General features: G+C 44.1%; 1 non-coding gene and 1 pseudogene across 1 annotated transcript; both read right to left on the bottom strand.

The window, feature by feature from the left end:
* The window catches only part of LOC144698055 (uncharacterized), a 176866-nt pseudogene that overhangs the window by 81315 nt on the left and 80036 nt on the right, over positions 1-15515 (bottom strand).
* Positions 226-296, bottom strand: trnae-uuc (transfer RNA glutamic acid (anticodon UUC)). The gene has a single exon. It is a non-coding gene; the product is annotated as a tRNA-Glu (tRNA).

Below are 15515 nucleotides of genomic sequence, written 5' to 3'. Positions count from 1 at the left end.
GTGCACCATCCTCTCTATTGTCAGCGCTTTGCAGCCGATCACAGCCCTTCTCTCATTCCCTATCTTCACCTCTGTGTTTGTTCCTAACCGGTTGGGACCGGATGACATTTCCAACTCTGATGCAAAACTCGAGCTCACACTGATTCCGGCAAAGGTGATCTGCATTTCTCTCAGGAAATTATCCAATCTCATTTCCACAGTTTGCACAAAGTCAGAAAATTATCATTCCCTGACCGGAATCGAACCCGGGCCGCGGCGGTGAAAGCGCCGAATCCTGACCACTAGACCACCAGGGAAGCTACTCTGAACTTTTGCAACCTGGTTTATCTATGCCACCTGTGCCTTTTATTTTATTTCCGACCCCTTTCACCAGAGACATGTTTCAAATGAACATAAGAACATGAGGTAAAGGAGCAGGAGTCGACCACTCGGCCCCTCAAGCCTGCCCCGCCATTCAATAAGATCATGGATGATCTGCCCCAGGCCTCAACTCCTCTTTTGTGCCAACTCCTCATAGCCCCCAACTCCCCGATATTTCAAAAATCTATCTACCTCCCCTTTTAATACTTTCTGTGATCTAGCCTCTACAACTCTCTGGAGTAGAGAATTCCAGACATTTACTACCTTCTGAGAGAAGAAATTCCTTTGCATCTCAGTTTTAAATGAGTGCTCCCTTATTCTGTAACTATGTTCCCTAGATCGAGTGGAAAGGCCTTCTCTACATGAACCTGTCAAGCCTCCTCAGAATCTTGTAGGTTTCAATAAGATCACCCCTCATTCTTCTAAACTCTAATGAATAAAGGCTTAACCTGTTTCGCTGTTCTTCATCCCAAAAAGTAGCCTGCTGAATCTATTTTGAACTGCCTCCAATGCCAGTATATCCTTTCTTAAATACAGGGGCCAAAATTGTACACAGTACTCCAGATGCGGCCTCACCAACACCCTGCACTGTTGTAACAAGACTTCCAGATTTTTAAACTCCAACCACGAGCAAAACAGGCCAAAATTCCATTTACCTTCTTAATGACTTGCTGCACCTGCATGCTAACCTATTGTGTTTAATGCACAAGAACGCCCAGATCCATCTGTGCTGCACGTTTCTGGAGTCTCTCTCCATTTAAATAATAGTCTGCCTTTTGATTCTTCCGTCCAAAGTGCATCACCTCACACTTTCCTACATTAAACTCCATCTGCCAAGTTTTTTGCCCACTCACTCAACCAATCTATACCCCCTTGCAGATTCCTTATGTCCTCATCACAAAATGCACTCCTACCTATTTTCGTATCCTCAGAAAATTTGGATACATTACACTCTGCCCCTCCTCCAAGTTATTAATATAGATAGTAAATAATTGAGGCCCTAGGATTGATCCTTGTGGCACTCCACTAGTTATGTCTTTCCAATCTGAAAATTCCCGACTCTCTGTCTTCTGTGTGTGAAATTGGGCTCTTTACATTGCAGGGTCTGTGTAGGGTAATAGGGATCACGGTCTCTCACACACGGAAAGTTTCCCCGCTACATTGCAGGGTTTGTGTAGGGTAATAGGGATCACGGTCTCTCACACACGGAAAGTTTCCCCGCTACATTGCAGGGTTTGTGTAGGGTAATAGGGATCACGGTCTCTCACACACGGAAAGTTTCCCCGCTACATTGCAGGGTCTGTGTAGGGTAATAGGGATCACGGTCTCACACACACGGAAAGTTTCCCCGCTACATTGCAGGGTTTGTGTAGGGTAATAGGGATCACGGTCTCTCACACACGGAAAGTTTCCCCGCTTGAAGCATTAACAGTATTAAATGTAGGGAAAGGTTGCATCGTTCCCGTTTGTTGTTAAATAGTAACCGGATCCATCATCTCAAAACAAAGTGACATTTATACTTCTCCAGGTTTCGAATGATCTTCTGAAAAATGCATCGCTCGGAAATTCGAGGGAAAGATGGGGGCGGATTTGCTGTAAGGTTGTTCGCACATGTGTGAGGTGTTGAATGAGCTGCTGATGTGCTCTGTCACCTGATGATTCTAATGTTAGATCAATTTCTCTTCCGCATGGCTAAGGTTTTCCGCCGAATTATACTTCCACAAAACAAGGTCCTGCAGTGCAATAAGACAGCACAGTTTGATATTCTGCAAGGAGCTGCATGTTGCTTTCGTGGCCTAGTAGTTATCACATTTCCTTTACACGCCGAAGATTCTCTGGTTGGAAACTTACATTAGAACTGGCAACATTTGTGGAAAATTTTCCTGCCGCCATTGACAACACAGATCCGTATGACAATGAGTGTTGATGGCGGGGGGTGGGTGGGGAATCGGAAGTTTGGTCCCCGAGTGGTTTTGAACCACCAAACTTTCAGTTGGTCGAACACGCTGCTGCAGGAACTAATACAACTTCCTGTCTTCCTTATACAAGCATAGCCAAGTCTCTTTGCACATCAACACACAACCTTCTCACCTTTTGAAACATGTCCTGCTTTGTTGCTTTTTAAAAATTACTTTTACGACCAAGTGAGTTACTTCAGTCTTTGCAACATTTTTCTCCGTCTGCCGTCTTGTTAGCCAAGCACCTCTTATATATTATAAAAACAGAAAATGCTGGGAAAACTCAGCTGGTCTGACAGCATCTGTGGAGAGGGAAACAGTGTTAACGTTTCGATTCCATGTGACCCCTCTTCAGAGCTGAAGAGAAGTAAAAAGTGATGGGGTTTATACTGTTCAAGTGGGGCAGGGTGGGGAGGGGATGGGGAGGGTAGAGCAGGTGATGCTGGGTAGAATGTCAGCGACAGGTGGGAGCTAAGGAGAGACTGACAAACGTATCAAGGACACAATAAAAAGGGAGTGTTAATGGCAGTGGTGAGGGCTGAAGAAGGTGCTGATAGTTGCATAAAAGTACGAAAGCAGAGTGTGTGAATAGCAGAACAAGGGTCAGCACTCTGTGAAAGAACAACATGGAACGAGTAACAGATGGCGCTTCTGGAGTTGGGGTGGGGTCGGAAGAGAGGGAGGTAGTTGGGAAAAAAGGATTGAAAAGGGATAAAAAGGGGGATGAAATAATGAATAAATGAGTAAAAAAAAAGTAAATAAGATACATTTTTATAAAGGGATTTTAAAAAGTATGTAAATGGAGGAGAGAGTTCATGGTCTGAAGTTGTTCAACTAATGTTAAGTCCAGAAGGTTGCAAAGTGCCTATGCAGAAGATGAGGTGCTGTTCCTCCACTTTGCTTTGGGCTTCATTGGAACATTGCAGCAGGCCAAGGACAGACATGTGGGCATGACAGCAGGATGGGGTGATGAAATGGTAACCGACAGGAAGGCCTGGGTCATGCTTGTGGACAGATTGAAGGTGTTCTGCAAAGTGGTCACCCAGTCTGCGTTTGGTTTCCTCAATGTAATAGTTGCAGATATACAACTTCCTATTTCCAAAACCCACCAACTTAATCAATGCGGCTCCTCTGAAATTTTCAATGCAAATATTGATCCTTTATAAGGTGCCGTTCCCAGAACTATACACAGTCCTCCAGTTGTGACCTAACCAGGGCTTTGTATAGCTGTAGCAAACCTTTCCCAACAGGTTCTACAGCAAGAGCAATAAGATTGTATATATCGACTGAGAAAACGAGGAGATGCTTGATCAGAATAAATTTCGTTAAATCCAAATCAACAGTTTAAGTACTTTTTTTGTTCAAAAGCTACGTAATAATCATAAGTGCAATTCTTGGTGTCATTGAGTTAAGGAAACTTTGGTAACGCTGCAGAATTTAGCAGACTGGGCACCGTAGAAGCTCCTTCTCATCTTTCAATATCATTTTTACTAAATCAGTATTTTCCAAGTGAAATTGGAGAATAAGTTGAGAGGGGGAAATCGGGGTTATGCAGAGAAGGAAGGAAAATCGGATGAATGAGGAGGCTCTTTGTAAAAAGCTTAGGCATAGAAAGGATGAGTGGAAGGCTCTCTTACTGCGCTTCGCCATTTGATGATGACATTGTTGATCAGTCTGTCTCCAGCATTCCTAATGAGAACAGTCAAATTCCATTTCTTCAAAACAAAGACCCAAAGCGCTGCTGCATGACGTCACCGCTTAACATTCCAGCCAGGTGCCTGCGCAGTTCAGAGGAGACAAGTAACATCCCAGATTTATCTGATATTTGATGTATTCGTTTTAATTTTCCAAATTCCCTATATTTGGGCAAGATTCCATGAGATTGGAAAACAACAAATGTAATACGCTGGCTCAAAAACTGAGTGAGACAGGAAACAAAAGGTTCGATGCTATTTTTAGTGACGTTATGGCAGAACACATTAAAAAGTTCAAGGTAATCAGGCAGAGTCAACAGGGTTCTGTTAAAGGAAAATCGTCTTTGACCAATTTGTTGGAGTTCTTTGAATTAGCATATATTATGGATAATGGAGAACTGGTGGATGTGCTGCACTTCGGCTTCCAGAAGGCATTTTATAAAGTGACACATCAAGTGTTTTTTGTGGAAAGTAAAAGTTCATAGTGGAGGGGGTAACAGATTGGAATGGATAGAAGATTGGCTAGCTAACAGGAACAGAGATTAAGAAAAATGGCTCACTTTCTTGTTGACGGGATCAGTGGTATGTCACAGGGATCAGTGCTGGGGCCTCGGCTTCTTACAATGTCTATAAATGAGTTGGATGATTGCCCAAGGAATGGTTGCTAAATATGCTGACGACAGAAATATAGTTGGAAAAGTAATTTGTGGAGTTGACATAAGGACCTGAAAAGGGACATAGATAGATTAAGTGAATGGATAAAGATCTGGTAAATGGAATATAATGTGGGCAAATGTGAAATTGTCCATTTTGACAGGAAGAATGAAAAAGTATATTACCTAAATGGTGAAAGATTGCCGTGCTCTGAGATGTAATGTTTAGCATGCAAACATAGCAAGTAATTAGGAAAGCTAATAGAATGGTATTGTCGCTGGTCTAATAGTCAAGGGAGCCAGGGTAACACTCTGGGTTCGAATCCCTTCTCTTCCTCTTTCATTCCCACACTCTGCCTCTGTGTTTGTCCTCGACTGTGATGTTTCCACTGTAATTGGTGAAACGAGTGTGGATTGCTGTAAAAACTCGTCTGGTTCACTAATGCCCTTTAGGGAAGGAAATCTTACCTCGTCTGGCCACACGTGACTCCAGGCCCACAGCACTGTGGTTCACTCTTAAAATACCCCCTGAAATGACCACTCAATTGTAACAAAGACACATAAAAGCAATGAACGGACTACCCAATATTTGACCAAGGCACTGGAAGCGACAATGGCAATCTCAGCCCTGTCGACCCTGCAAAGTACTCCTTACCAACATCTGCCTAACAGACTAGTCAAGCAAACAGCCTGACATATGGAATCGTACCGTACAGATAATGCCTCAGACACCACCATCTCTGGGTATATCCTTTCCCACCGAGGACAGGCCCAGCAGAGGTGGCGGCACAGTCGGGAGGGAGTTGCCCTGGGAGTCCTCAATATTGATTCCGGACCTCATGAAGCCTCCTGGAAACAGGTCAAATGTGGGCAAGGAAAGCCTTGTGTTGATTACCACGTATCATCTTCCCTCGGCTGATGAATCAGTGCTCCTCCATGTTGAACACCTCATGGAGGTGGCAAGGGCGCACAATGTATTCTGGGTGGAAGAATTCAATGTCCATCGTCAAGCATGGCTCGGTAGTGCCACTACTGACCTAGCTGGCTTAGTCCTAAATAACATAGCTGCTAGACTGGGTCTACAGCAAGTGGTGAGGGAAAAACATACTTGACCTCATCCTCATCAACCTGCCTGCCTCAGATGCATCTGTCCATAACAGTATTGACAGGAGTGACATCAACCCGTCTTCACATTAACAATGTCCTCCATCGTGTTGTGTGGCACTACCACCATGCTAAATGGGATAGATTTCGAATAGATCTAGACTGGGCATCCATGAGACGCTGTGGGCCATCAGTAACAGCAGCATTGTACTTGAACATAATCTGTAACCTCATGGCCCTGCATATCCCCCACTGTACCATCCCCAGCAAGCCAGGGGATCAACCCTGGTTCAGTGAAGAGTGCTGGAGGGCATGTCAGGAGCAGCACCAGGCATACCTAAACATGAGGTGTCAACCTGGTGAAGATACAACAAAGGGCTACTTACATGCCAAACAGCATAAGCAGCAAATGATGGACAGGGCTAAGTGATCCCACAACCAATGAATCGGATCTAAGCTCTGCAGTCCTGTGACATTCAGTCGAGAATGGTGGTGGACAATTAAACGACTCACTGGAGATGGAGGTTCCACAAATATCCCCAAACTCAATGATGGGGGAGCCCAGTACATCAGTGGAAAAGATAAGGCATTTGCGACAATCTTCAGCCAGAAGTGCCGAGTGGATGGTCCATCTCGGCATCCCCCAGAGGTCCCCAGCATCACAGATGCCAGTCTTCAGCCAATTCGATTCATCCCACATGATATAAAGAAGCGACCGAAGGCACTGGGTACTTCAAAGGCTATGGACCCTGACAATATTCTGGCAATAGTACTGAAAACTTGTTCTCCAGAAATTACTGCGCCCTTAGCCAAGCTGTTCCAGTACAGCTATAACACTGGCATCTATCCGGCTATGTGGAAAATTGCAAAGGTATGTCCTGCAAACAAAAAGCAGGACAAATCTAACTCAGCCAATTGCCGCCCCATCAGTCTACTCTCTGCCATCAGTAAAGTAATGGAAGGGGTCACTGACAATGCTATCAAGCAGCACTTACTTAGCAATAACCTGCTCACTGATGCCCGGTTTGGGTTCCGCCAGGGCCACTCAGCTCCTGATCTCATTACAACCTTAGTTCAAACATGGACAAAAGAGCTGAACTCCAGAGGTGAGGTGAGAGTGACTGCCCTTGACATCATTGCAACATTTGACCGAGTGTGGCATTAGGGAGCCCTAGCAAAACTGAAGTCAATGGGAATCACGGGGGAATACTCTCCACTAGTTGGAGTCATGCCGAGCACAAAGGAAGATGGTTGTGCTTGTTCGAGGTCAGTCATCTCAGTTCCAGGACATCTTTGCAGTAGTTCCTCAGGGTAGTGTCCTCAGTCCAACCATCTTCACCTACTCCATCAATGACTTTCCGCCCATCATAAGGTCAGAAGTGGGGATGTTCGCTGATGATCCTCAGATACTGAAGCTGTCTATGTCCAAATGCAGTAAGGCCTGGATAGTATCCAGGCTTGGGATGACAAGAGGCAGATAACATTCGTGCCACACAAGTATCAGGCAATGACCATCTCCATCAGGAGAGAATCCATTCTTTGCCCCTTGATGTTCAAGGCATTACCATCACTGAATCCCCCAGTGTCAATATCCTCGTTGTTACCATTGACCAGAAACTAAACTGGGCTAGCCATATAAATACTGTAGCTACAAGAACAGGTCAGAGGCTAGGAATCATGCGATGCGTAACTCATCTCCTGACTCTCCCAAAGCCATCTACAAGGCACAAGTCAGGTGTATGATGAAATACTCTCCACTTGCCTTGCTGAGTGCAGCACCCACAACACTCAAGGAGCTTGACACCATCCAGGACAAAGAAGCCCAATTGATTGGCACCGCATCCACAAACATTCACTCTCTCCACCACCGACGCACCTAAGCAGCGTTGTAGGTGCACTGCAGGAATTCACCAAGGCTCCTTAGGCAGCACCTTCCAAACCCACGACCGTAACCATCCATAAGGACAGGGGCAGCAGGTAGATGGGAACGCCACCACCTGGAAGTTCTCCTCCAAGTCACTCACCATCCTGACTTGCAAATATATTGCCATTCCTTCACTGTCGCTGGGTCAAAATCCTGGAACTCCTTTTCTAACAGCACTGTGGGTGTACCTACACTACACGGACTGCAGCGGTTTAAGAAGGCAGTTCACCACCACCTTCTCAAGGACAACTAGGGATGGGCAATAAATGCTGGCCCAGCCAGCGATGCCCACATCCCGAGAATGGATAAAACAAAGAAAAATATCAGCATGAAAGATATAATGAGAGATTGGCCCTTTCTATGTATATCCTACAACAACAACTTATATTTCTAAAGCACCTTTAACCAAATGAAACGTCACAAGGCGCTCCCCAGGAGCATTATATAACAAAGTGTGACACTGAGCCACATATTCAGTCAGATGACTAAAAGCTCGGTCAAAGGGGGAGACTTTAAGAACTGTCTTAAAGTAGGAAAGTATCGACTTCATGTTCCAGCTAACAGCAATGGTGCTTCTCATTAGTGAAGAAGTCACTTGTGTTCAAGTTTAACAAGACATTTAGTCGGAGAAAGTTTTCTCTGGTGAAGAGATCGGGAATGAAAAAAAAGTCTAATGTCCAGTTTATTGGTAGTTTCCCTGATGACAACTGACCAGGAATCGGCGCTTCCATTGGGCCAACAGCGAATAGGTTGGAGGGTTTTGGGAAATTGAAAGTTACACATGAGCAGCTTGTGGGACTATTTCACCTCACTGTCAATTTCATGTTCCAGCTCACAGCAACCGTTATTTTCATTGGCTGAAGAAGTCGTTTGTGTTGAACCTAAACAGGCAGTTTTGTGGTTTAAGAGATTTGAGATGGAACAAAAAGATGCAAAAGCAGCATAGATAAGCCAGCTCGAGAAATGATTTGGTTGCTTCCCTGATGGTCTAGTGGTTAGAATTTAGCGCTTTCACTGCTGCGGCCCGGGTTTGATTCCCGGTCAAAGGATAAAGGTTTGTGGATTTTGAGAAATTGTTTAAGCAAGTATTGATAACTTACTGATTGAAAATATTTAGCAGCTCTGCCAGAAGCAGAAGAGTGAGAGTATCGCCTCGGAGCTGGAAAAATCACACTTGGAACAAGTGGAGAACACAGAGGCGGAGTGAGGGAATGGCTGAAGAGTAGGGCTGGTTGTAAAGCACTGACCAGAGATGTTGGTGCGAGGCAAAATATGGGTGGGAGAAGGAGAAATGTTGCTCTCTACTGATTGTACCGTCACAACTATCACTCCTGATCAATCACCCTGCTCTTTGAAAGCAGCACGAATGGCCTTTCTTTGCTCGAACTTTTTATAATTTTATGTTTCTCAACAACACGGGTCATTTTGCCATTCATTAACCCACTCGAGCGAGATGTACTTTCTTACCTTGTATTCGGCTCTTATCAAACCAAAACACGGATAAAATTCAGCGAATTTTCTTGTCATTTCTAGTACCAGGTTTGTCACGAGACTAATTGAACGACACATGAATGGTGCCAATTATTCACTGGAGCTCACCACGTCCAAAGAGCACTGTTACCATCAGCCTCTTATGTACCTTCTTGCAGTGCATCTGCTGAACAATATAAGCTTATCACAGCTCTGCTTCCTTCACATTGAAATCCAGTGTGAAAATATGAACAATTTCAAAGCTGAACAACGTACTAGAATGTGCTCGTACAACGTACAAACGGACGAGAAGGAAAGTGTGACTGTGGATAATAGGCACTGTGGACATTCTTGTAATCAGAATCTGGGAGGATCAGGAAGATGAGATCCTGGTGTCTCTTTACTCTGCAACATTGTCTACAAACTTATCGCCTTGCATCTTATTTTCCCACGAATTGACTCTGTCTGCATCCAGCAGCTAATTGACCTGGGAGCTGGACACGAGACAGGGACAGAAGCAGAAAGAGATGCGACATGAAAATGCTTCGAATTTGATGTCTGCCAGTTGCTTTCAATGGTGAATGCCTGCCTTGCAGCGATTAGTTGGAGTTTTTTTCCCCTTTTTGAAAGGAACAAGATTTTAGAAGTCCCACAGCGCCCAGCGTAAGGCTCAAACCAACGACCCTGAGATTAAGATTCACCTGTTCTACCAACTGAGCTAGCTGGGCAAGTGATCAAGGTCTGCTTCATATCCCAACACACATGGAGACACTTGTTGCTTTCAACCTGATACCTCAGCTTGTTCCGAATATCAAAGTGTGTAAGGTAATCACCCTACAAAAGCCCCAAGGTTGCAATGCATTCCTCTCAATCATTAATAACATCATTCACATCTTCCACTTCTTAGCTGCACCTCCTTCCAAACAATGTGATCCATTTTCCTCAGGATTTGTTCCTGGATTTAATATTTATCTGCTTTATGAACTCATTTTGAAGTCAGATTATCTTCAACATCCACACAAATTGAATCGCAAACCTGACGGACAAACAATGGAAAACAAGTAACTCAGTCACACAAATCCCATGGTGCTCATTTTCAGATCTTCAACAGTCAGATTTTCAATACAATGAAGGAATTTTACAGTGAAAAGACTTGGAAAGGTGGTGCGATTTTTATTTGTGACTCACTCACTCGGGAATCCTGTAAATGCTGCTCGGAGGTTCAGTGACCGGGATATAATTTACCTGCGTTTTCCTGAGCCAGTGCTCGGTGTATTGGGAGGTTTGGTCCGGGTTAGAGTATCTCGCGTCCCAGGGATGGGCAGTAACCCGCTGATTGAAGCTGCAGTCGCCGCTTTCTGCTGGCAGCTGGTGATTGGAGAGCGCGGGGCCGGAATATTGCTGCTTTTCCCTGTCTCACCCACGGTGGAGCTGAGGATGAGGGAATCGTTGATGGGTTTGTCTGAAACCAATAATTTCTTACATTTCTACTGGGTTAGATGAAGGTACATAGTTTGTACAAATCTTTTCTCACTATGTTTGACAAAATATAATATTTTTCCAAAAGCTGTTTGTGCGGGAGCTCACTGGACAACAGTAGATCTGGAACCGTTTTGGGGATATTATCTTGTAGCCCACGTACCCAATGACAACCCTGAACTGCGTGACAAAGAATGCTGATGGGGGGAAAACAGTAAAGTCTTCACTCCTGGATGGTCTTGAATCACCAACCTTTCAGTTAACAAGAAAACACACTGACCAATTGTGCCTCAGAGACTTATACAAGTTCAGTCTACAAGGTATCCTAACCAGGGTGTCAATGAGTCAAATCTTCAGATTGCTACTACCCAGATGACTATCTCTCTCTATCCGTCTTGCGCTTCCAAAATAAAAGTTGGGTCATTCATTGTGAACAGTCTGATCCCGCCCGCTGCAGGCACATCCATATCACCGGGAATCAACTCTCCTACAACCGGTGCCATCTCCCTTCAAGCCCCTCGGTGTCTTGTCTGATACCAAGTATTCTGATTGTCCCGAAGCCGATATTAGGTTTGAATTCCTGATGTGCAGTAACGAGAATCATTTAAATGTCTCAGATCAGTTAATTTCACTGATAAAATCAGAGTCAATGTTCCATTGTCTTAAAGAAGAGGAAGATGTCTTGACTGTCTCTGGTCAGTCGGGCTGTTCACCCTTCATTCTCTGATTCCATCCCTCAAAGCGGATTTTCATTTTCTCCTTGAGTTCCCTGACTACATCTGGTGGCATCTTTGATTTGAGAGGCATAATTTATAGTTCAGATGTAATGCAGTTCCGATGAAAGATTACAGACCTGAAATGAAAACTATGTTTATCTCTCCACAGAGGCTATCAGGTCTGCTGAGAATTCCAGTATTTTCTGTTTTTATTTCAGATGACCAGCATCTGTAATATGTTGCTTTTCTTTACCTGATTAGTGAAACATATAAGATTCTGAGCGTACCTGGCAGGGCGGGCGTTGAGAGGATGTTACCTCTTGTGGGAGAATCTAGAACTAGGGGTCACTGTTTAAAAATAAGCGGTCACCCATTTAAAACAGAGAGGCAAAGTTTTTTTTTCTCAGAGAGTCATGAGTCTTTGGAATTCTCTTCCTGAAAAGACTATGGAAGCAGAGTCTTTGAATATTTTTGAGGCAGAGATGGATATATTCTTGGTAGCAAGGGGGTGATAGGTTATCGGGGTAGACGGGGTACAGATTTCAGGTTACTGTCAGGTCAGCCATGAACTTATTAAATGACAGAGCAGGTTTGAGGGGCCGAATGGCCTAGTCCTGCTGCGTGTTCTTCTGTAGTGTTAAATATGTGGAACCCATTACCAGCAGATTTAGAGATCCATGTCTGAGCTGAAAACGTGCAGGTAAGCTCACATTGTAAACAGGTTGTTCACCAGGTGGAAATGGAAAGGGATTCGCCCTATCATCCCAATTACTGACACAGCAACACAGTCTCGCTGGTGTTATGACTGATGCAGTTGGTAAAGCGGAGTTATTTAAAATTCCCAGAGGGAAACCTTAAACAACTGTCACAACCTATCATTTTAAGTGTTATGTTTGAGATGCGACCCTAAATTCAGGAATCAGCTCTCGAAGTTTTAAATTGAACAAAATGAAATATTTTATTAATTTACACAGGTGAAAATATATATACACATGGCTACAAATTTTTCTCTCAGAACTTTAAAAAAATTCCCAAACTAATCTCCATTAAGGCAACAGCAACCCATAGACTTAACCAGACACCAGGCAAAGCATTTTCACCATACGAATTCAAAATGAGGTTCTTTTCATTTGTTCCTTGTGGAGTCAAATGGAGGCTTGCAGCTGCCTTTTGGTCTCACGTTGCCTCTGTTCTGCACACCCAAAATGATTGTCTTGATATACCTACCATTACTGATTGAATGCAAATTCTCATTTTCCCACCAGCCTCTTTGAACAATGAAAGTCCTTTCATAATACCAATTTTATTAAAAAATATAAATATATTGCTTGGTAGCTGCTAGGTAGTTGTCCATTTTCACCCTACTTCTTGAATGCTCTATTAAAAAATGCAAATGCACGATATTCCTCTTACATCTCAAAACTAGCACACATCAAAGCACCCAGGCTAGCTGGCCTTAATCCAAATAAGACACACCCACAGACTAAACCTCTATTTTAAAATAAAAGTATTTTCTAAAATATTATGTACATTAATAGTTTCATGACGCCGGTGGGAAGCCATTCAGATACTTCACATGAGCAAAGGGCTTTATTTAGTTTGCCCACATGTTAACACTCCATCTTTAAAGGTTCAAAGGATTTGATCCACAATCAGAGGATTGCTAGTGGCAAAAGATGGTTTAAAAGCCACCAACTCACCCCATCTGCTGAGATTCCGCTGAGTTCAGATCTAACTCTAGGGGTTTGTTCTGCTGTTCATTACACCCAGGAGAGAATTATGGTGGAGCCCAGAGTAACTTGGTCGCTGTATCAATTGATTCAACAATTTTAATGCCTTTCCCCAATGGCACCCATCGTATCTGATTACATGACAGAAGTTTCTATCCGACATTTTCGCCCTTCAATGGCAGATCGATCACCCAGCATTCGCTGCGGGACAGAATGTGCCCTATTCTCACGAGAAAAGTTCCTGGCACATGCGCACTGTTGTATGTGCTTGGAGCGTGCGCATTGCGGTTTGTTTCATGAGCATGCGTACCGCTGGTCTGCGACTGATGGTGCTCAGTGCGGTTGCGAAAATATTGAGTGGAGCAAACTAACAGAGTTAGTGGGTGTGTGAGGAGGAATGGAGCCAGCGGAGTGGGCAGGGAGGCTTCATAAAGACACAGGGCAGGTTGAAGACCCCAAGAAGGTACGGGGTTTGCGGTTGCGGAGAACGGGCCGAAAAAGTCTGGATTTCTCCCTACGTCAGGCCCGAGGCAACAGCCGCCATCTTTATAGTGGGCAATAAGCAGAAGAGCGCATGCGCGGTCATCCTGTTCCAGGTGGCAGGAGGAGAGAATGTTGTACATTTCTATCCTGGACTGACAGGGATGGTTTTTGGAAACTTTTTACAGGAGGTTAGAAGGGGAGGATTTACACACAGCAAACTCAAAGCAAGAGAAATGTTTGTCTCTTCTCAATTTATGTCCTGGATTGAGAGTGATGGATTGTTTCTAAACTCCTTTTTCACAGAATTACTGAATCACACAGTGCAGAAGAGGCTCTTCGGCCCATCGAGTCTGCACCGACACGTGAGAAACACCTGACCTACCTCCCTAATCCCATTTACCAGTAATTGGCCCATAGCCTTGAATGTTATGACGTGCCAACTGCTCATCCAGGTACCTTTTAAAGGATGTGAGGCAACCCGCCTCCACCACCCTCCCAGGCAGCTCATTCCAGACCGTCACCACCCTCTGGGTAAAAAAGTTTTCCCTCCCATCCCCCCTAAACCTCCTGCCCCTCACTTTGAACTTATGTTCCCTGGTGACTTACCCTTCAACTAAGGGGAACAGCTGCTCCCTATCCACCCTGTCCATGCCCTTCATAATCTTGTACACCTCGATCAGGTCGCCCCTCACTCTTCTCTGCTCCAACGAAAACAACCCAAGTCTATCCAACCTCTCTTCATAAACTTAAATGTTTCTTCCCAGGCAACATTCTGGTATATTAAATGGGAAGGATTTGCAGATTGGAAACAGAAACCAAACGTCACATTAAAATCTGACAGAATGACTTGATTCATCGGAACTTGATATTATCGGCCTCTAAGGGTAAGCATTGAGTTCCAGGTCATTGCCACTCGCTGTGTAAAATTTTTTTCCTCACATGCTCCCTGTAGATCTTGTCTCAAATCTTAAATCTGTAATCCCTTAAATCTGTAGTCCTGTAATCCTTTTGCAATCAGATACTGTGAACAGCTTTTCTTTAACTATGTTATGTAAGCCAATTATAAACTGGTACACCTCTATCAAATCTTCCCTCAATCTACTTTGTTCCAAGGAGAACAACCCCAGTTTCTCCAAACTAACCATACAACTAACATCCCTCATTCCTCGACCCATTCTGGTAAATCTCCTCTGCCCCCTCTCGAGGACCCTCCACATCCTTCATAATGTGTGGTGATCACTGGTTTGCACAGACCCAGATGTTCTGTGTTTGTCTGTGACATCATCACACATCGACAATTACACTGTGACATCATCACACATCAACAATTACACACTGACATCAACCCGCTCCCCATGTATTTCCTCAACTGGCAGATTTTTCTCTGACTCCAGTGCTTCTGATATCATTCTAGCTGCAGGATCCAGCAGGAGAGTTTAACATTGCAAACTCTGAATTTATTTCAGAGCTGCATGTTTTTGACCATTCATCCACAATCAAGACCTTTAGTGCTGTGCTCTGTTATCTGTAAGAGGTTTCATGCCTCAGGGGCTGGTGTGACTTCTTTACTGTGGATCTAAATCCATGTTCATCCATTCCTCTGTTTCACCTCTGCCCTCCCTGATCACCTTTCTGCCATTGTCTAACTTCCTCTGTCTCTAATAAAGGGTGTATTTTAGCTCCATTTCGGATTTTACTGTTACTTCTGCCGACAGTGTCTAAATGAAGTTTCCATCACTCCCCAACCCTGACCGTGTGCTGATGACTTCCCAGCTTTACATTCCCATCTTTCATAGTTAGGAATTGTTTTTCCTGTGCTATAGTCCATTTCTCTTCCACTTCTGAGCTTATATTGACCATCAAATTCTGTGTAATTTTTATTCTCTGTAATTCATTCTGCATGGCCTGAAATGTTAGCTCTGTTTCTTTCTCCACAGACACCAC

Source organism: Cetorhinus maximus, chromosome 23 (assembly GCF_964194155.1).
Source record: "Cetorhinus maximus chromosome 23, sCetMax3.hap1.1, whole genome shotgun sequence".
NCBI classification, from domain to species: domain Eukaryota; kingdom Metazoa; phylum Chordata; class Chondrichthyes; order Lamniformes; family Cetorhinidae; genus Cetorhinus; species Cetorhinus maximus.
The sequence above is the reverse complement of the archived record's forward strand: the minus strand, read 5'-3'. Positions and strand labels throughout refer to the sequence as shown.